Genomic DNA, 20,959 nt, shown 5'->3' on the forward strand with positions numbered 1-20,959 from the left:
TAATTTAATAAGCTATAATAACATAGAGGTTCTTAGTGAAATTTGAGAGCTGTTTTACTGAGATCTTCATTACAAATACAATAATCCTTTTGCTTGTGTTCTATTACCAAATCATATCAGAAATGGGCAGAAGAGACCCCAGAGATGGGACCACTAACTATGCAGAACTCAACTAGTTGAGGCTGTGTAAATGATCAAGTCCAGCTGTGGAATTTGACCACATAGTTTTCTGGCCCAGAGGCATGATGTTGTCGACTGAGCCCCTTTCATACTGAATGTGATCTCCCCATCCCATCTTCCCAATAACCACATTGTACAAATATAAACATGATGTGGGGTGTGGAAGGGACTCTGAGGCGGAGGATACTGGGGGAAACTGTTCCCATTAGAAAAAATGCCTTGTGATTTGTAATGGCCACATAGAAACTCATTTTCAAAGGACTCATCTGAAATGCCCGCACACATAGTAAATTGTTTAGAACTCTGTTTTTCTACCTTGGAAGGATGAATGGCAGAATTGACTCTGCTAGCATTTGAACTAGTACCTCCCGGGAATCTGTTTTCTGAAATAAACACTAAGCCACCTGCTTAGTAAGCACACATAGGTCTCAAATACTGCTGCTTGAAATAGGTGCAATAGGATGGGGGTTGAGTCACACGTTATATTCCCACACATAAGACTTCCTAACTCTTAATAAGTGTAATAAGAGCGCCTAACTACTTTTTGCCTTGATCAACACAATTTATAGCTGAGTGTTGTAAGGGGAAATCACTCTCAATTTTAAATGTATAATTCAATTTTCTAGTAGCAGTGGTTCCCTTTTTGTTGCAGTTTGTAGCTTAAGGAGACACAGCTCTTGTTTGGGGAGATATTTTAGGGATTACTGCTTAATTATAAACCAAGTTAACATGAAGAAAAAACTGTTTGCAGTGAACTGTATAACCTGATTCCCTTGGCACAAAGCCACCAGACAGATTTTCGTCTTAATGCTCACCAGATTAAGCATTCTAGATCGCAGAATGCTTTTATAACAACTTCCCACCCGCATTGCCCCATCACTTCTTTTGGATCTAGAGTATAATACATAGTGAGTATATTTCATCTGGGGGAGGCAGGAAAAGAGTTTTGTGTCTTTTGCTTTCATTGGGAGCATATGGCAATATGTAATAGGAGGTCCATAGTATATGAGTAATAGTTGCATTGTAAAAGAATTCATGTCAGAGACTGTGGTTCTGATAATACTTATCAAGTAATACATACTAAGGGAAGTGCCTAGAAAATGTAAAAGGAAACTTAGTTTGATAGCATCCTGTCTGGCAAGAACTCACTTATCAATAGCTGGGATGTGAAATCCTCACTTCTGTATTGTTTTGTCATTAGAGTTCCCACTTTGCTATTGTTCGTCTGTATAATCTCTGTCTGGTTCTGTGATTGTTTCTGTCTGCTGTATAATTAATTTTGCTGGGTGTAATCTAATTAAGGTGGTGGGATATAATTGGTTAGCTAATCATGTTACAATATGTTAGGATTGGTTAGTTACATTTCAGTAGAATGATTGGTTAAGGTATAGCTAAGAATATTACTATATAAATTAGGGGCAAACAGGAAGTAAGTTGGGATTCGAAAATAAGGAAAAAGGAACTTGTATTTAAGCTTGCTGGAAGTTCACCCCAATAAACATCGAATTGTTTGCACCTTCGGACTTCGGGTATTGTTGCTCTCTGTTCATGCGAGAAGGACCAGGGAAGTGGGAGAGTGAAGGAATAAGCTCTCTAACACATACTACTTATCTTTCTCTGGCATAGGATTCCAGCCCCATTTAACTGTCAATGTATGCCTTTATCTATAATCCTTCCAAGTCTGGAATTCTTGATAGAGTGCCAACTGTCTTGGCTTACATATTGTCAGAAGGGAAAAAGCCTATGATAGTGGTACCAAACAGGGCCAGTGTAGTTATTCAACCACCTAGTGACCTGCTTCTGATAATGATAATTATATAAATCCTGGCTGTCTTCATATCTTTGATAATGTGAGATAACATAAACTGCTTTATGAGCATCTGAACTAGCTGCATGTGAAATACATTACTGTTTTATCAAAGATTGATCTTGAATCATTTTGATGACAAAATGTTAGTGCTTTATTAATGATCAGAGTAATATACTGTTTTTCTTGAAAACTTTGTTGGTAGCTTTTACTATCAGGCTCAGTGCAGTAATAAGTTACCATGGTCATTCTATTTGCCCAATTTCCTCCCAAGCTCTTAAACAGTTTACTAACAAGCAATTTTTTCTTCCAAAATTTCAGTGGGACAGTATTTGGATTTGTAGAATAGGCACATTTATACTTTATTTAAAACAAGCATTACTGTTGTCATAAGGTTTAGATTTGTCACTAACTGGAATTTGAGATTTATTATTGTGCCTGTGGCTAAATATTAATCTGCATAAAGGGGTAGCTTATTTTAAAACTTCTTTGAATACTTGCAGATCCTAATATATGAACGAATGGTTCTACTGGAGGGATCAGTGGAGCTGATTCATTGAATCAACAAATAATAACAGTTGAAGTGTATGTACAAGATTCCTATCTTTCTGATAAGCAGTCAAGCATTGCTCTGCTGTTAAGTTTCATTAAAAGAATGCATGTTTCTGAAAGGTTGAGCTGATCATTTGAATGCATTATTTGTCCTTGATCTTTATCATTCAAAGTGAAGGAGTATTGTGGCACCTTAGAGACAAATTTATTTGAGCATAAGCTTTCGTGAGCTACAGCTCACTTCATCGGATGCATTCAGTGGAAAATACAGTGGGGAGATTTATGTTCACAGAGAACATGAAACAATGGGTGTTACCATACACACTGTAACAAGAGTGATCAGGTAAGGTGAGCTATTACCAGCAGGAGAGCAGGGGGAAAAAAACCTTTTGTAGTGATAATCAAGGTGGGCCATTTCCAGCAGTTGACAAGAACGTCTGAGGAACAGTGTGTGTGTGTGGGGGGATATAAACATGGGGAAATAGTTTTACTTTGCGTAATGACACATCCACTCCCAGTCTTTATTCAAGCCTAAGTTAATTGTATCCAGTTTGCAAATTAATTCCAATTCAGCAGTCTCTCGTTGGAGTCTGTTTTTGAAGTTTTATTGTTGAAGAATTGCCACTTTTAGGTCTGTAATCGAGTGACCAGAGAGATTGAAGTGTTCTCCAACTGGTTTTTGAATGTTATAATTCTTGATGTCTGATTTGTGTCGATTTATTCTTTTACGTAGAGACTGTCCAGTTTGACCAATGTACATGGCAGAGGGGCATTGCTGGCACATGATGGCATATATCACATTGGTGGATGTGCAGGTGAACGAGCCTCTGATAGTGTGGCTGATTTGATTAGGCCCTATGATGGTGTCCCCTGAATAGATAGTGGACACAGCTGGCAACGGGCTAGTACTAACGTACTAGTACATCAAATACTACTACAGGACCAGCTCAACAAAGAAAAGAACAGAACGCCACTAGCCATCACCTTCAGCCCCCAACTAAAATCTCTCCAACGCATCATCAAGGATTTACAACCTATCCTGAAGTATGACCCATCATTCCCACAGATCTTCGGAGACAGGCCAGTCCTTGCTTACAAACAGCCCCCCAACCTGAAGCAAATACTCACCAGCAACCACACACCACACAACAGAACCACTAACCCGGGAACCTATCCTTGCAACAAAGCCCGTTGCCAACTGTGTCCACATATCTATTCAGGGGATACCATCATAGGCCTAATCACATCAGCCACACTATCAAAGGCTCATTCACCTGCACATCTACCAATGTGATATATGCCATCATGTGCCAGCAATGCCCCTCTGCTATGTACATTGGTCAAACTGGACAGTCTCTACGTAAAAGAATAAATGGACACAAACAGCGGTATACCCTGATTAATACTCCCATTTCTCTTCAGATGACTATCCTTGGGTCATGAAACCATGAATGAGATTACTTTTGTAGCCTTGTAGCGCTCCTGCTTTATTCATCTGTATATGTTATTGAGATAGCCTCTGTCCCGGGGGGGGGAGTAATACACCTGTCAATCCTCTGCTGACAGACTAAATATGACCTTGCAAGGCCTCCTCACAGAAGTTGGTGGTAGGATTTTGGGTAGAATTTTGGGAATCTGTTTGTCAGAGCACAGGGGGCCTGGAAGACCCTTTGCAGCCAGGGAGTCCTAATCATGTAAGCTGTTTCATCACGTCTTGATCCAACATTTCCTCTTTCTGTCCAGAAGCACAAAACTAAGACCGAATCTGGATTAAAACAGGTCATTTAGTGTCCAGAATGTTACTTTTTGCTTCTACCTACCATCATACATGTCCCAAGATTTTTAGCTGAATAAGCAAATGTTCTATTGCTTTCACTATCAAGTGTTACTTACATGGAAAAGCTACATCAATGACAAATGATATTAACATTTACTTGCAAATATTGGACTTTACCATGATACATGTTTTGAATCAGTAAATTTTTTGTGATGTATTATAGCCTCTCACTATAATTTATAACATTTCAGTGGATAATGTTTTAACTTTATATTCTGTGGAAATTATCATGTTTATTTCAGTAACTTCACTAATTTTGTGATAATTCATCATAGTTTTTTAAATAGAAAAGTCACTTTTAAATTAATAATTTTTTATTCATAAGAATGGAAAGACTTGGTGTATTTACAGGGGTTGCAAAGGTCATTGCAGTGAAAAATGTCAGCATAATTTGTTCCTCTCATCGTGTACAGAAATTCTGAAGTCAGAGGTAAATGTTTTAACATGAAATTCTTCTGAATCTCTTTAATCACAGATATCAGAGTAACAGCCGTGTTAGTCTTTATTCGCAAAAAGAAAAGGAGTACTTGTGGCACCTTAGAGACTAACCAATTTATTTGAGCATGAGCAAGTGAGCTGTAGCTCACGAAAGCTCATGCTCAAATAAATTGGTTAGTCTCTAAGGTGCCACAAGTACTCCTTTTCTTTAATCACAGTAAATCTTCTCAGATCAGATTAGTGTCTGCAGGTTATCTATCTGATTTTGGGCCTCTGTTGTGAGAATTTGACAATAACATTTATATTGCACAGTAGAGCAAAGAACAATGCGAATGCAAATGACAGCCTCCTGACTTGCCAGAGATGGTTTTCTTGCTGTTCATCATCCACAGCCCAGTATTTAAATAATCACTCCTAATTCTTTCTGTGGGTGGTGTCTCCTAACCCAAACATGGTACTATCAACTTGGTGCAATTTACAAACTCCAATTTATGGAGACTGACTCAGACAATGGGTGCTTGTCTGGATTGAGGGGTTTTTCAGTTTGGTGCAGATCATCTCTTGGGAATGGGTAAGGGTTAAAATGAGGTTGTAGACATTAAACATAGTTTTCACCTGTGATGTTGTAAGTATGATTGTATCAAATTGTGTTATCTTATTTGAATATCTGCCAATATTTCCCACAATGTGGCCACATTAATTTGGACTTGGCCAAGGGTAACCTGTTATGCTGCACTCCCAACACCTACCCTAATATGACACCTCATTGCAGGATCATCACTGAGAATCATTAAGGCTGCAGTCTGGTGCTATCAGCTTTGATTGACCTTGAATTACTGGCCCCCTGTCGTAGAAAAGTGGTCGTTCTACATTAGGGTCATATTTGATTAAAAATGTGATTTTAGTATTTTTTCATAAAATATCTGCTCTGAACAAGGCATATTTTTCAGTTGTGAACAAATTCAGATGGTTTCAAAACTTTTCTGCAAAGATAGACATAATCTACAAGACAATCAACTAAGAATCCCTATCCTGAAGTACTTTTCTTTTAGAATACAAAATATGGTACAATGCTTCACAAACAATTAGAATCAGCACACTTTACAGCATTTGGAGAAAAGGGGAATGGAAATGGAGTAGAGGAAAACTAGATGAAACGTGGAAGTTGTAAAAAGGTAACTGAATCCACTGGTGGGCTAAGTGCAATGACAGGAGAATGGAAGGAAAAGGTCAGTGGGGTTTTGTGTTTCATCTTAATTTGTATAAATATGTACAATATTTGAAGACACAATTGTTGAATAAGGTGCTGCAACATTTGAGCATCTTTCTTTCAATGCCCAGTAGTTGAGATACTTTGTAGGAATCTGTTATCACTTTGAAAATGCTAAACAAAATATATTACTGAAATTTCTTTTGATTTAATGAGCTTGTCAAGGTTCCTTCCCCACTCTGAACTCTAGGGTACAGATGTGGGGACCTGCATGAAAACCTCCTTAGCTTACTTTTACCAGCTCAGGTTAAAACTTCCCCAAGGTACAAACTATTTTACCTTTTACCCTTGTACTTTATCGCTGCCACCACCAAACATCTAACCGGTATATTACTGGGAAAGAGTCCGTTTGGAAACGTCTTTCCCCCCAAAATCCTCCCAACCCTTACACCCCCTTTCCTGGGGAAGGCTTGATAAAAATCCTCACCAATTTGCATAGGTGAACACAGACCCAAACCCTTGGATCTTAAGAACAATGAAAAAGCCATCAGGTTCTTAAAAGAAGAATTTTGATAGAAGAAAAAGTAAAAAGCATCACCTCTGTAAAATCAGGATGGTAAATACTTACAGGGTAATTAGATTAAAAAAATAGAGAATCCCTCTAGGCAAAACCTTAAGTTACAAAAAGACACAAAAACAGGAATCTACATTCCATTCAGCACAGCTTATTTTCTCAGCCATGTAAAGAAATCAGAATCTAACGCATATCTAGCTAGATTACTTACTAAGGTCTAAGACTCCATTCCTGTTCTGTCCCCGGCAAAAGCATCACACAGACAGAGAGAGGCTTTGTTTCTCCTTCCCTCCAGCTTTTGAAAGTATCTTGTCTCCTCATTGGTCATTTTGGTCAGATGCCAGCGAGGTTATCCTAGCTTCTTAACCCCTTACAGGTGAAAGGGTTTTTCCTCTGGCCAGGAGGGATTTTAAAGGTGTTTACCCTTCCCTTTATATTTATGACAGAGCACTTAAAATATCTCTGATCATTTATTATATCCACTCAATTTTCTGAAACCAGGTCACATGGTGACAGGTTCTGGATTGGACTCCAACTCCTGAACTCTAAACCTGGCCCCGACACATTCCTACTGTTGCCTTGTCAGGTAATTTAATCTCTTTGTGTTTTAGTTTTCCTGTGTGTAAAATAGGGATAATACTTGCCAACTTCAGAGGAGTATTGTAAGGATTTATCAGTTCGTGTGTAAAGTGCTGTGGAAGTGGAAAAAGCAATACAGGTTGCTATGTAGTATTATTTTGAGAATGCAACTGCAACACAGCGCTATCTGTGGGGAGAGCTGCAAACTGCAGTTTAGAGAACTGAAACAGGCACTCCCACATAAAACCCCATTTGTCAACATGAACAGTTTAATTGTACAAGTGGGGAGAAGAGCCTTTGTTAGTAAAATATTGAAAAGAGGTTGAATTTTAGATTTATATTTTGAAGATGCATGAGCATAAAGCAGCCTATTCAATTTTTCTGTTTTATTGGCTCAATTTGACTTTTTGGTGGTACAAATTGGGAATCCTCTTTTGAGTATGAAGTGTTCATTACTAAATATCCAGGGAAAGATTTATCAAATCCTAAGCAAAACATAGGAAAAAACCTTCCGTTTTACATTTCCTTGGACTGGCTGATACCTTCCCTTTAAGAAATTGGATCTTCAGGGATAGGTTTAACCTCGCAGTTGAAGCACCGCTGCTTGCGAGGATGGAAATAGCATTTTTCTTTTTGCTAGTATTTTATCCCAGTTACCCCACCACTTTGCCAACAGCATTGGCCTTCATATCATTGTACTATGTATTTTCTCTCTCTTTTTTTTTTTTTTTAAGAAAACATTGAGAATTTTTATTTAAACTTCTTATGAAGACAGTGGGGCCACTCCCTTTGCTACTGAGAACTGCATTTTCTTCAACTTTAAAAGAAGGTGTGTGCATATACAGCTGTGTTTAAGTTGCTTTTTCACAGATTGAAGTGAAAACAAATAGTTGTTTTTAAGTATAAAAGAGTGCACATGAATTTTAAATAACTGGCCTGAATTATCCTTCCCACTGTGGAGCTTTCACAAAGATAAGCCTACAGCAATTTTCGCTTGAACTAAAGCTGTCTGTATTCTGTAGTTTCTCCATGGAAACACAGTCATCAGCCATAGAAAACAATTCAATTCAGAAAGGCTGAGTTTCCTTTCCAAATAGCCCCTAAAATACCTCTTGGTAGATTTAGTTCAGATTCACATGTGCTGACCACTTCTTAACTATGAAAAGACTGCACAATATCTTAAGAACCATTTTCAGTAGAAAGTTAGAGACATTGTGAGCTGTTCACCCCTAGGTCCATGGGAAATTTTGAGATGATTGCCAAAGCAATTGTGCAAATGAATTGGCCACACTCTGACAGAAGTGGAGACAGAAACCGTGGGATTGTCTTCCTTTTATCCTTACTGCTGTGCAGAAATAGAAAATATTTGCCCATTGAAGTGTAATCATTTAATCAGTGCTTCAATATCTAACATTGTCTCAAAGAGTGACTCATTAGTTTGCCACTGCACGTCCATCCTGTTGCCATTTCAGAATGCTGAACAGAGTGTTTTTTTACCGGGCTAACAGTACTGGCACTGACTCCTGCCATTACTGAACTATTAGTATTCTTTTCTTCCATCCTCTTCTTCCATACCTTGGGCTCAGAAGGTGCTGTTAAGATTCACTTATAGCTAATATTATGGCTTCTCTGTAGCTGTTTCATTGGCTAATGTTAGCACCCATACTCTTGCATGCTTCATGTTCTCTTCGCACTTCTGCATTTTAAGCCTTTCCTTCACATACTCATGTCACATGCTTCCTGAAATTGTTTTAACCTTTCTTTCACCCTCTGAGTGGACTTGAATCTTGCCATATGTTTACATCATATATAATGTAATTTGGGCCAAATTATGCTCTCAACTCAATGTACCCCTTCAGTCTTCTCTTCTCCAGACTAATCAAACCTTTTTTTAAATTCTTTCTTCATTTTTGTTGCTCTTCTCTGGACTTTCTCCAGTTTGTCTGCATCTTTCCTGAAGTGTGGTGACCAGAACTGGTCACACTACTGCAGCTGAGGCCTTATCAATGCTGAGTAGAGTGGAAGAATTACTTCTTGTGTCGTGCATACAATATGCCTGCTAATACATCCCAGAATGATATTCAGGTTTTTTTTACAACAGTATTACATTGTTGACTCATATTTAGTTTGTGATCCAGTATAACCCTCAGATCCTTTTGTGCGGTACTCCTTCCTAGGCAGTAATTTCCCATTTTTTACTTGTGCAATTGATTATTCCTTCAGCAGAGTGCAAGGTGAACTTTCAGCCACCTTTATACATACTCCTTAGCTTGCACTGTTTATAGTTTAGCCTCACTGTAAGGATATATCTGCACTGGAACTGGAGATGTAATTTGCAGCTCAGGTAAACATACCCATGCTATCTCTGATCAAGCTAGCGTACTAAAAATAGAAGGGTGGACCCAGTGGTGTGAGCAGTGGGATGAGCTACCTGCTGTGAATATGATCCCATCTGAAACCCTAAGTGCATTACTCAGGTGGCTAGCTCTCTAGCTTCTGTGTACACATCCCCTAATATCTGTCCCTATTTGTACATATTAGCAAGACAAATTAAAAAAATATTCAAGTTGTCCTGAATATAGAATATACTATGTCCAACTCTAATCTGTTCAAGAACAATGGCAATCACCTTAAATATTTTCCACCTAATTTTCTGCATCTTGCTATAAGATTTGGAAGAAAGCCATGATTCTGCAGATTATTTTAAATGGACTTGCTACAATTTGCCTGAATATCGAACCCAACAATTAGTTTTAACAGACATTAGAATGGTATTTATGCTGCAAGTTTCTTCTGCATGAAATATTGGCTTATTTCATGACCTTTTCCCGTCATCATTATAGTTCTTACATAGTAATTTCCCTTGAAAATAGATCATACAAAAGAAAAGAACTCAAGCTGCTTTGACAGAATATACCTTACTTGTCCCAGATGTTTTATCAATATGGCATCTTGATCCAAGAGGCCTTAGCAAGGTTCCTCCTGTTTACAGTGATCTTAGTTGGTGATTACTACAGTAAACAAATGAGATTCCTTCCTGTCAAACTAGAGAATCAGAATTAACAGGATTGGGAACTGGGACAAACAAAGTCAAGACTTTCCGAAATGAATGCCATGTGTTTTGTGACCACTTTCTGAAATGCCTTCAGCGTTGTTATTAGTTTGTATTTAGAATTTTTCCTTATTTAGGGAAACGGCAGATTGCCAGTCTGTTGCTCTAGTCATGTCATCATTGCTGTTGAATCCCTGCACTGGTTTATGATCTCCTTTGTGGCCAAATTCACCACCTTATTCTCATTTTCAATGCTGTACCTACCTTCGTTTTTTGGTTTCTGCCCTGCTATCCCCTGTGCTCTGCCAACTTGTCACAGCTTGATATTCCTCTGTTCAACTCTGAGCCTGCCTCCTCTGTTTGGAATATCCTTTCTGATCCTATGTGACAGGCAGTCTTGCTCTCCTCCTTCAATTCCCTCCTTGATTCATTTGTTTCCAGCAGCCTTCTGATGCGGCCTCATTCCTGCCCTGTCTTGACTGACTTTGCTCCTACAAACTATAAATTTTAGCCTATGAAAATAATTTCAATAACAATAAAAGTAACCAACAAGTTTTGCTCGTTTCTTTGGTGTGCTATGTCTTTTTTGTTTGTAAAGCACAATGCACTCTGATGTTGCTAAAGAAGTGGTAATTATAATTAATAATGAATATGTCAAATGCTGAATTTTGCTATGCTTTAGATCTCACTGTACTTAGTGTAAGTGTTTCAGCCATTGTTTCTGAACTATTTCAATAATTATTCTTGGCATTCCTCTAGTGCCATTTGTCCAAGCATCTGCAAGCTTTTTTGATATCAGCCTTATTAACCAACTCTATGGGGTACACAAGTTTTATTATTCCTATTTTCAGGTGGGGAAGCTGAGGCTTATATGTTAATTGATTAGCACAGAGTCAACCAGGAAGCCTGTACTAAATCCAGGAACAAAACTTAGATCTTCTGGTTCCCATTTCTGGCCCCTATCTACAAGACCATCCTTCTTTTAGGGTTTGTGTTTAGTAAAGTAAAGATATTTCATATACTTAGTTCTGCTAATCAGAAAATATTTTTTTCCGTTGTCCTGGAGATTTAGAAGCTAAAAAGGAGGTGGAGTCATGTGAGTATGTTTCTTGTCTCAACTCCTTCCATTTTTGTGTTAGTTTTGTAACTAGCTATTCAAAAAGAGATGCCCGGATAGTTCAGAAAATTGCCATATATCTAGGTTGCATGTTTTTGGATCTGGTCCAAAAGTCATTACTGTCTAATGGCTGGTTGTTTAGTGGGATAAGAGTTGGCATTTTCAGTTTTGTTCCCAGTGTACAGATGTCTATATAACGAAATTACTGTGATGGGCCATGATCCTGCAATTGGATCCACTTGGGTGGATCTTTGCACACATTTATAGTACTTTTCTCTTCAGTGGGACTCTATGGAGGCAGAAGAGTCTGCTCATGGGGATCCAATTGCAGTATTAGGGGTATGATTATCGTCAGTTAGACATCTCTCTTGCTGGTTAGCAGTCGAGAGGCAAAATAGACCAGTGAGTCTGAATTCCCATCTCATTCCTCCTGATGCTACTTCCTGGGTGGCCCATTGGATGGCAATGTAGAGAGAACTTGAACTGCTGTTATTCATTCTGTAGATATCCTTCTGATCAAGTCGAATACTTCATTCTCCAGGTCTGTCAATCCAAGATCTATCACAAGCACTAAAATTAAGGAAGAAAAATTGAAATATTTTAGAAATGTGAGTGCACACATTCTAATTGGTATAATTGCTCTCTGACAATTTGAAATCAGTTTTTAATGTATGCTGTTCAGTAAAATAATAATTACCATAGCAACACATGCTGCCTCTGAAACATAGTTCATCCTTTCAAAAGGATAGAAACATAAAGGCTGAACTCTTGGCACAGCTCAGAGCAATTAGTGTTTCTTCACCTTCTTTCAAATCATTATCTTTGAAAGATGCAAACAGAAGTCATAAGGGAAACAGCAATCAAGTTCCTGTTTAGTTAGGGTTGGAGCAGTGGTTTGTATATCTTGTGCTGAATTTAGCAAAGTAATAATACTAATATTATTAATATTATATATTATTTTATATATATATATATATATATACCAGAGTAAGAATTGCAGTTGATATAGGTGAGTATTATGGGAGTTTCCTTGGTGCCCCTTAACTCCTACCCTTATTATTTGTATTATCATAGTGCCTAGGAGCACTAGTCATGGATCAGGACCCCATTGTGTTATGTGCATCCGGGGTAGTGAGGCAGCTCACCATCACCTTCCCTTAGCATAAAGAAGTCTTGTCTGTGCCTGCTGTGGATCAGCACCCTGAAACTACCAGCCTCTGATAACACAAACACTGACTTCCAGGCCTCAACAGACTTTGCTTTCTCAGTACAGGTTAAGAAAAGGCGCAAGCCAGCCCTCAATCCTCTGAATGTTCCCTGTAATGTCCAGCCCCTTGTCCCCTGACCACTGACAGAATTACCAGGCCTGCTGTTCCCAAAGGAACAGTACATATCAGCTTGTCAGATTCAATTTAGGATCCCTACTTTGCTTAACACCACAGTACTTAGATAAACTTTTTCTAGTTTTCATTATAAATGTATTAGCAAAGAGTAGATATTCAAGTGATAGTGAATAAGACTATTGGAAACAAAATGGTTACATATAAAACAAAATCATAACACTGTTTCTAGAGACTAAACTTAACTAACAAGTTACTCTACTGTCTAAGTTTATCTCATCCAAAATTATCTCCAGAATTTTTAACCATGCCTGATCAAGACCACTCTCACTCTCCGGTTACTTCCTACGTGAAGGATGACAGGGTGTCATCTTTGTCCCCCAAATATACCAAAGCAAACCTCTGATGCGCACTTCCAGATAGGTTTCCCCTGAACACCTGAGTGTTCACTTCTTCCTGTTACTTGTGTCTGTCTGAAATTTTCTCAAACCTTCATTAGTAAGGCTGCAAGTTTGTGACGGAGGTCACAGAAGTCCCGGGTTCCGTGACTTTTCATGACTTCTGCAGCGACCAGCTGTACCGGCTGCTGCTGGAGCAGTCTCGAGCCACCGTCCCACCCTCAGCAGCAGCAGGAGTTTTGGTGGGGGGGTTCAGGGCTGGGTGTTGGGGTGCAGAAGGGGGTGAGGGCTCTGGGCAGCGCTTACCTTGGGGGGCTCCCTGGAAGTGGCGACATCCTTCGGCTCATAGGGCGAGGAATGGCCAGGGGACTCTGCGTGCTCCCTCTGCCTGCAGGTACCGCCCCCACAGCTTTTGTTGGCTGCGGTTCCTGGCCAATGGGAGCTGTGGAGCCAGCACTCGGGGAGGAGGCAGCGCACAACGCTGCGTGGCCATGCCTCCGCCTAGGAGCTAACGGATGTCGCCACCTCCGGGGAGGCGCAGAGCCGGGTAGGGAGCCTGCCAGACCCGCCAGTACCCCCCCCCCCCCCAACTCCAGCAGGGGTTCCATGTCCCTGCCAGCACCTATGGTGCCCTCTGGGCCACCCCCCCCCCAGCACCCACGGGCCACCCTATTCCCCAAGATTTAGTCAGGGGTATATAGTACAAGTCATGGACAAGTCACAGGCAGTGAATTTTTGTTTACTGCTCGTGACCTGTCCATAACTTTTAATAAAAATACCTGTGACTAAAACGTAGCCTTATTCATTAGCATTTGCTTTAGACTGGTGAGAGGAGACCTATTGTAAACTACACAATACATAATTTACATGTTAAGAGCGAGGTGACCAGTCCCTAGACACAAACTTTAAGAACGTAATTTCAGTGTATATACATAACTCCTTACCCAACATCCGTACCTGCATTTTGCGATGATATTGATGACCACTGTGATTCCGGCTTTTATTTGAAACCTAATATGACACTGTTTGGTAAACTAGAATGTGATTACCAGGCCTAGGAGATCACCGTAGCCCTCTACACCCTTTTCCAGTTTACATTAAGAGGTTCTTGGGTCTCAGTGCTGTACATACATGGAACAAGAAGACAGTCCCTGCCCCAAGAGCTTAAAACAGAGACAGCAGATGGAGACAGACAGATGGGGAAGGACGAGGAAACAATAAGACAGCATTGGTCAATATGACTGGCAGTGGCCTTAGCAGTCTAGCCATTGTCAAGGTTTTTTGTAGGCATCACAGAAAAAGAGAGTTTTTAAGGAGGTTCTGAAGAAGGATAATATGTTAATTTTGCAGATGTTTATGGGGATTGAGCATGAGGGCTATGCTGGGTGAAAGCACAAAGGTGTTTGTATGAAAATTTAATAAGAGGACGATGGAGGCTGGCATCGAGGGCTTATTTGGAGGCAAGAGTCAATATCTCAATAGTAAATGAGAGATAAGTAGTTGGGGTTCAATGGATTGAAGATTTTAGGATGGAATTGGAGGAGTGGAACTGCAGTGATGATAAACAATCATATTCAATGAGCTTGGAGACGAAAGGCAAAAGGGAGATGGGGCAGTAATTGGAGAGTCGTGTGGGATCAAAGGTGAGATTTTTAAATATGAGAGAGTCTAAATAAGCATGCTCACTCTTGCCGCAAAAAGGAAAATACACATTCTACTTCTACTGTCTTTAAGGCTCCACATTGTAATGATCTTACCTTCAGCTAAGAAGAACCAGCTATACTGCCCATCAGTCAGCTGCAGACACTTGCTAGAGTGACTTAGGAAGCTCCACTTGAGGCTGGGAAGCAAGGGACCAAACATGAGACCTGAATTTCATTTCTTGAATTATAATGAATAACATAGGTATATCACGGTATATTGTTGCTTCAGTTTTGTGATCATATTTATTTTCTTTGAGGGAAAAGAAAAGCGAGTTGCTCCTAAATATTGGAAAGAACCACATTTGTTGTTGTAATTTTGCTTATGAGTACTGGACTGCTGGCAGGGACTTTCTTTTAAAGAAAAAGCAATAAAAATGTTTGAAAAATAAGCATACAAAAATTACATGGATTTTGCAAAAAAGATATAAGGGAAATCAGGTAGTTGAAATGTTGTGACTTACAGTTCTTGACAACATCCTTGTTACTTTCCAGAAGACTTACTTGTCCATGAATGGTTTCAGAGTAGCAGCCGTGTTAGTCTGTATTCGCAAAAAGAAATGGAGTACTTGTGGCACCTTAGAGACTAACCAATTTATTTGAGCATGAGCTTTCGTGAACTACAGCTCACTTCATCGGATGCATTCAGTGGAAAATACAGTGGGGAGATTTATATACATAGAGAACATGAAACAATGGGTGTTACCATACACACTGTAAGGAGAATGATCACTTAAGATGAGCTATTACCAGCAGAAAAGCCGAGGCGGGGCGGCGGGGAGGGGGAGAGAGAAAACCTTTTGTAGTGATAATCAAGGTGGGCCATTTCCAGCAGTTGACAAGAACGTCTGAGGAACAGTGCGGGGTGTGGGGGAGAAATAAACATGGGGAAATAGTTTTACTTTGTGTAATGACCCATCCACTCCCAGTCTCTATTCAAGCCTAAGTTAATTGTATCCAGTTTGCAATTAATTCCAATTCAGCAGTCTCTTGTTGGAGTCTGTTTTTGAAGTTTTTTTGTTGAAGAATTGCCACTTTTAGGTCTGTAATCGAGTGACCAGAGAGATTGAAGTGTTCTCCAACTGGTTTTTGAATGTTATAATTCTTTACGTCTGATTTGTGTCCATTTATTCTTTTATGTAGAGACTGTCCAGTTTGACCAATGTACATGGCAGAGGGGCATTGCTGGCACATGATGGCATATATCACATTGGTAGATGTGCAGGTGAACGAGCCTCTGATAGTGTGGCTGATGTGATTAGGCCCTATGATGGTGTCCCCTGAATAGATAGTGGACACAGTTGGCAACGGGCTTTGTTGTAAGGATAGGTTCCTGGGTTAGTGGTTCTGTTGTGTGGTGTGTGGTTGCTGGTGAGTATTTGCTTCAGGTTGGGGGGCTGTCTGTAAGCAAGGACTGGCCTGTCTTCCAAGATCTGTGAGAGCGATGAGTCATCCCTCAGGATAGGTTGTAGATCCTTGATGATGAATTGGAGAAGTTTTAGTTGGGGGCTGAAGGTGATGGCTAGTGGCATTCTGTTATTTTCTTTGTTGGGCCTGTCCTGTAGTAGGTGACTTGAGGAATTTCATCATGATTTCAACAATTTCCATCCCACCATCAACCTCAGCCTGGACCAGTCCACACAAGAGATCCAGTTCCTGGACACTACGGTGCTAATAAGCGATGGTCACATAAACACCACGCTATACTGGAAACCTACTGACCGCTATTCCTACCTACATGCCTCCAGCTTTCACCCAGACCACACCACACGATCCATTGTCTACAGCCAAGCTCTACGATACAACCGCATTTGCTCCAACCCCTCAGACAGAGACAAACACCTTACAAGATCTCTATCAAGCATTCTTACAACTACAATACCCGCCTGCTGAAGTGAAGAAACAGATTGACAGAGCCAGGGGAGTACCCAGAAGTCACCTACTACAGGACAGGCCCAACAAAGAAAATAACAGAACGCCATTAGCCATCACCTTCAGCCCCCAACTAAAACCTCTCCAACGCATCATCAAGGATCTACAACCTATCCTGAAGGGCGACCCATCACACTCACAGATCTTGGGAGACAGGCCAGTCCTTGCTTACAGACAGCCCCCCAACCTGAAGCAAATACTCACCAGCAACCACCCACCACACAACAGAACCACTAAGCCAGGAACCTATCCTTACGACAAAGTCCGTTGCCAACTGTGTCCACATATCTATTCAGGGGACACCATCATAGGGCCTAATCACATCAGCCACACTATCAGAGGCTCGTTCACCTGCACATCTACCAATGTGATATATGCCATCATGTCCCAGGCATGTACATTGGTCAAACTGGACAGTCTCTACATAAAAGAATAAATGGACACAAATCAGACGTAAAGAATTATAACATTCAAAAACCAGTCGGAGAACACTTCAATCTGCTCTGGAAATGGCCCACCTTGATTATCACTACAAAAGGTTTTTTTCCCTCCCCCCCCCCCCCCCCCCCCCCCCCCGCTCTCCTGCTGGTAATAGCTCATCTTAAGTGATCACTCTCCTTACAGTGTGTATGGTAACACCCATTGTTTCATGTTCTCTATGTATATAAATCTCCCCACTGTATTTTCCACTGAATGCATCCGATGAAGTGAGCTGTAGCTCACGAAAGCTTATGCTCAAATAAATTTGTTAGTCTCTAAGGTGCCACAAGTACTCCTTTTCTTTTTGTCCATGAATAATAGCTAGGAGGGTTTCTGTATGACAGATTTCTTGTAGCTAAGACAGAACAGGTAGAGGGTGTGTGTGTGTGAGTTTATCATCATCAAGTTAGTGCATTTCTTTACCACTTTCTATAAAGGCAATGCTAACCTCCACATGAAGAAATGCTTGACTATGTACATGGTTTTTTGTTTATATCCTGAGAACTTGGAGTTTTTCTTTGCATTTATTACTTAAGAATTACTGCCAGCAAAGTTCAGAGTGTTCAGTCTGAGAGTCATTTTTAAAAAATAAAACTTTTTGAAAAACCTGTTTCAGCCAATTTTAAAGTATGAGTACAAAAATATCAGTGGTCCCAGATGTTTCATTTGTGCTCTTCTCTAGCCTAAAATGACAGGAGTACAGTTGAAGAGGAATTTGCCCTGCAGGAGCTAGAGAGCTACTGAACTGGGTGAATGATGGATGGCTAAACTTAAAATGGCTTTCTTTCCAAAATGAAATTTTGCAGGTCACTAATCCATAATGTAGGGCCTTTGGTCTATTGCCCTTTTTTGTGAGGGGGAGAAACTATGCCAGCTGATTCCTTTGTTTAGAGAAGTGGCTATTGCACATACACTGAATCTTTTCTTTCCAACAACAGTTTCATAAGGACTTTCTGTACATGCAGAGAGGACAGGTGTTTGAACCAAAAGAGGTGGTAAAACCTTTGAAGGTTTCACTTACCGTCTACCACTTTGGTTATGTAGGAATATTAAACCCTCCTTGCCCTAAACTCCCAATATTCATTTATGTAATAGAGTATCATTGCTTCATTACCATAGTGGAAAGGCCAAGTCAGAGTTGAACTTTACATTTAGAAGTGAAGGTGCTTAAATTTGTGGGCCTAATCAACTCCTCTGGAAGGGAGTTAGAGCTCTGCAAAGAAAGTTCTATCCCAAGTTCTTAATAGCCTCACCATTGTCATAGATCCATAATACCTGATGAATGTAGCTGTCATGGTAAATCTTTAAGGGACAGTCTATCTTTGTTCTTAAAATGACTTTTAATGGATTTACACTATAGATTAAAACTGTTCATTACACTTAAAACCACAAGAGGCCACAAATTTGCAGTTGTGGCTGAAACCTCATCTTTAATTTCCTTTATTGTGCCTTGTTGCAGCTCATATAGTACTTTGAGCATGTCAGAAGAGTAATACATTGAAATAATTAGACTCAATTTTTTCATGCTTCAGAGTCGGAATGAAAGTTTCTGCTATGCTAGAGTATTGCGCAATAAGTGTCCAACGAGGGTTTATGCTTTCTGCTGAGCCATCTGGCTGTGACCACTGTCTGAGATAGGATACTGAATTAGATGGATACTGAATTAGTACCTATCTGTCGAGGTACTTATACCACATTTATGGCTAGGATGACTGATTAGTGTATTCCATTATGGCACCATTGGTCTATTCTGGTGTGGCAATGTACATTCTAGGAGTAAGATAAAGATGGAGTGAGAACCTTAGGGCCAGATTCTGCCCTTAGTTACACCTGTATGACTTAATGTGCATAACTGAGAACAAAGTCCTCTGTACTAAATATCCTTGTCAAGGGGTTGCTGGCCCTGTTAAGGGGAGCTTGGGCCCAGATACCTGTAATGAGCTAATTTAAGGGGAAAAAGTTCACCTGGGTTAATTGAATGGTTGGTTAATTGAATAACAAACACCTGGGCCTGATAAAAGGCCATCAGGACTCACTTGCAGGGAGGTACTTACAGAGAGAGAAGCTCTTTTAAGGGAGAGGAGCTCCCAGAGACAACAGACCCCAGGAAGGCGAGCTGGGCAACCCCTCAATCCAAGGGAAAATACTAGGACACTGCAGGGCAAGCAAGCCCTGCAACACCTGAATTACCTTAATTTTGTGTTTGTGTGGGTGATTTGATATTTGTTACATTCTATTCAGCAAGTTTGTAGCGGTATTAGAGAGAGTAATTAAATTTGTGTTTTAGTGTTTCAAATAATTACTGTCCCAGTGACAGGTAACAGCTGCCGTGTTAGTCTGTATCCGCAAAAAGAAAAGGAGGACTTGTGGCACCTTAGAGACTAACAAATTTATTTGAGCAGATGCTTTTGTGAGCTACAGCTCACTTCATCAGATGTCCCAGTGAGTGGAATGATGCTTTTATCTTGATAACTATTGGCACAGTATGTGCACAGTGCAAATGCATAGGCAATGGGGAGAATAATAAGTCAAACACACACAACATTTTGCCTTTTTTCATCTGTTGATGCCCTGAATGGCTAAGGACATGAAAGTATTGCTTTCTTTGCCGTGGTGACTTAGCCAGTTTTCTAATACTGCACAATTTGTTCTTGATTTTTATGTTTAGGTTCTTTTGGCACAGTGAATTTCAAACTTTTTTCCTGGATGTTTCTAGGGGATAACATTTGTTATTTTCAGTGACTGATTTCAGCCCCAGAATTGATTACTGCTGCAGCAATGAAATCCTTATGCATGTGTCCATTACTGTGGATAGAAGCAAATTTGTTCATTTTCCTTTTTTCTTTGTCTTTGTTTTCAATGTTTCCATAACAACAGGAAGAACCATTATAAACTGCCTTGGTGTTTTTCAGTGAAATATTCAGTTTGGCTCCCCTATGTTTTCTCTTTGTTTTGTATTGATATTGAAAAGGGTACAAATTGAATCAAATAATGTGAAGAATGGTGTTCCCTCTTTCCTCCATATGAAATGCTGGTAAAGTATTGGTACATCAGGAATTATTTTTGACTTAATGAAATCAAATCAAAATTTTCTGGAGGCTCATCCATACTCTTCACATTTCTCAACTGTATTCCTCTCTTATTCTGTGCTGGCACATAACAGCCTTCAATCAGAGAACACTGGACAGAGCCTGCCAGCACTGCTCTGAGCTCTGGCCAGAGGTAATCAATTGGGAATGACATGACGTGCTCAGAGAGGACTTCCTGCACATTAAGCCACATTCTTAAGAATGAGATTGGCCAAGCACTGGAATACGTGACATGCTTTAGATGATGCACATTTCTAACAGTGTTTTCTGGTGAAAAGAGCTTTGTTTTATTTTTAACCAAAGTTGTCTGTCTGGAGGTGTACATTTTATCGTTTTTCTTTTCCCTGTTTATCTTTAGAGATAATTAATTGTTAGAGACATGGAGAAAGAAATGTCTACAGAGAAATTTAAGAGGTCTAACTGTTGTTCAAAGCTATCTTCTGCTGCAATTCCTCTTTTAATTTAATCCTTAGATGTGCTAAAAATAATTACTTTTATCTGATGGGCAGCTGTTTATTTCAGTTTTTAAGCTTTGAGCAGGGGGTTGGACTAGATGACCTCCTGAGGTCCCTTCCAGCCCTGATATTCTATGATTGGGTAACTGAGTGAAGTTGACAATATCATCTTGAAGATCCCTGGGTTGAGAGTCTTTTTAATAATAAAAATGGAGAAAT

At 39.9% G+C, this 20,959-nt stretch overlaps 1 protein-coding gene across 2 annotated transcripts in view; it reads left to right on the forward strand.

The window, feature by feature from the left end:
* The window catches only part of PPM1E (protein phosphatase, Mg2+/Mn2+ dependent 1E), a 118,962-nt gene that overhangs the window by 22,646 nt on the left and 75,357 nt on the right, over positions 1 to 20,959 (forward strand). Inside the window, exon 1 of one of the 2 annotated variants that reach the window (XM_043531314.1) lies at positions 19,266 to 19,403. The exons of the other annotated variant lie outside the window; for it this stretch is intronic. The gene's annotated coding sequence lies outside the window, so the exon portion shown is untranslated. Of the gene's footprint in view, positions 1 to 19,265; positions 19,404 to 20,959 lie in introns of those variants that run through there. 2 annotated transcript variants of the gene reach the window in all.

This window comes from Chelonia mydas, chromosome 17, assembly GCF_015237465.2.
Source record: "Chelonia mydas isolate rCheMyd1 chromosome 17, rCheMyd1.pri.v2, whole genome shotgun sequence".
Classification (NCBI taxonomy): Eukaryota; Metazoa; Chordata; order Testudines; family Cheloniidae; genus Chelonia; species Chelonia mydas.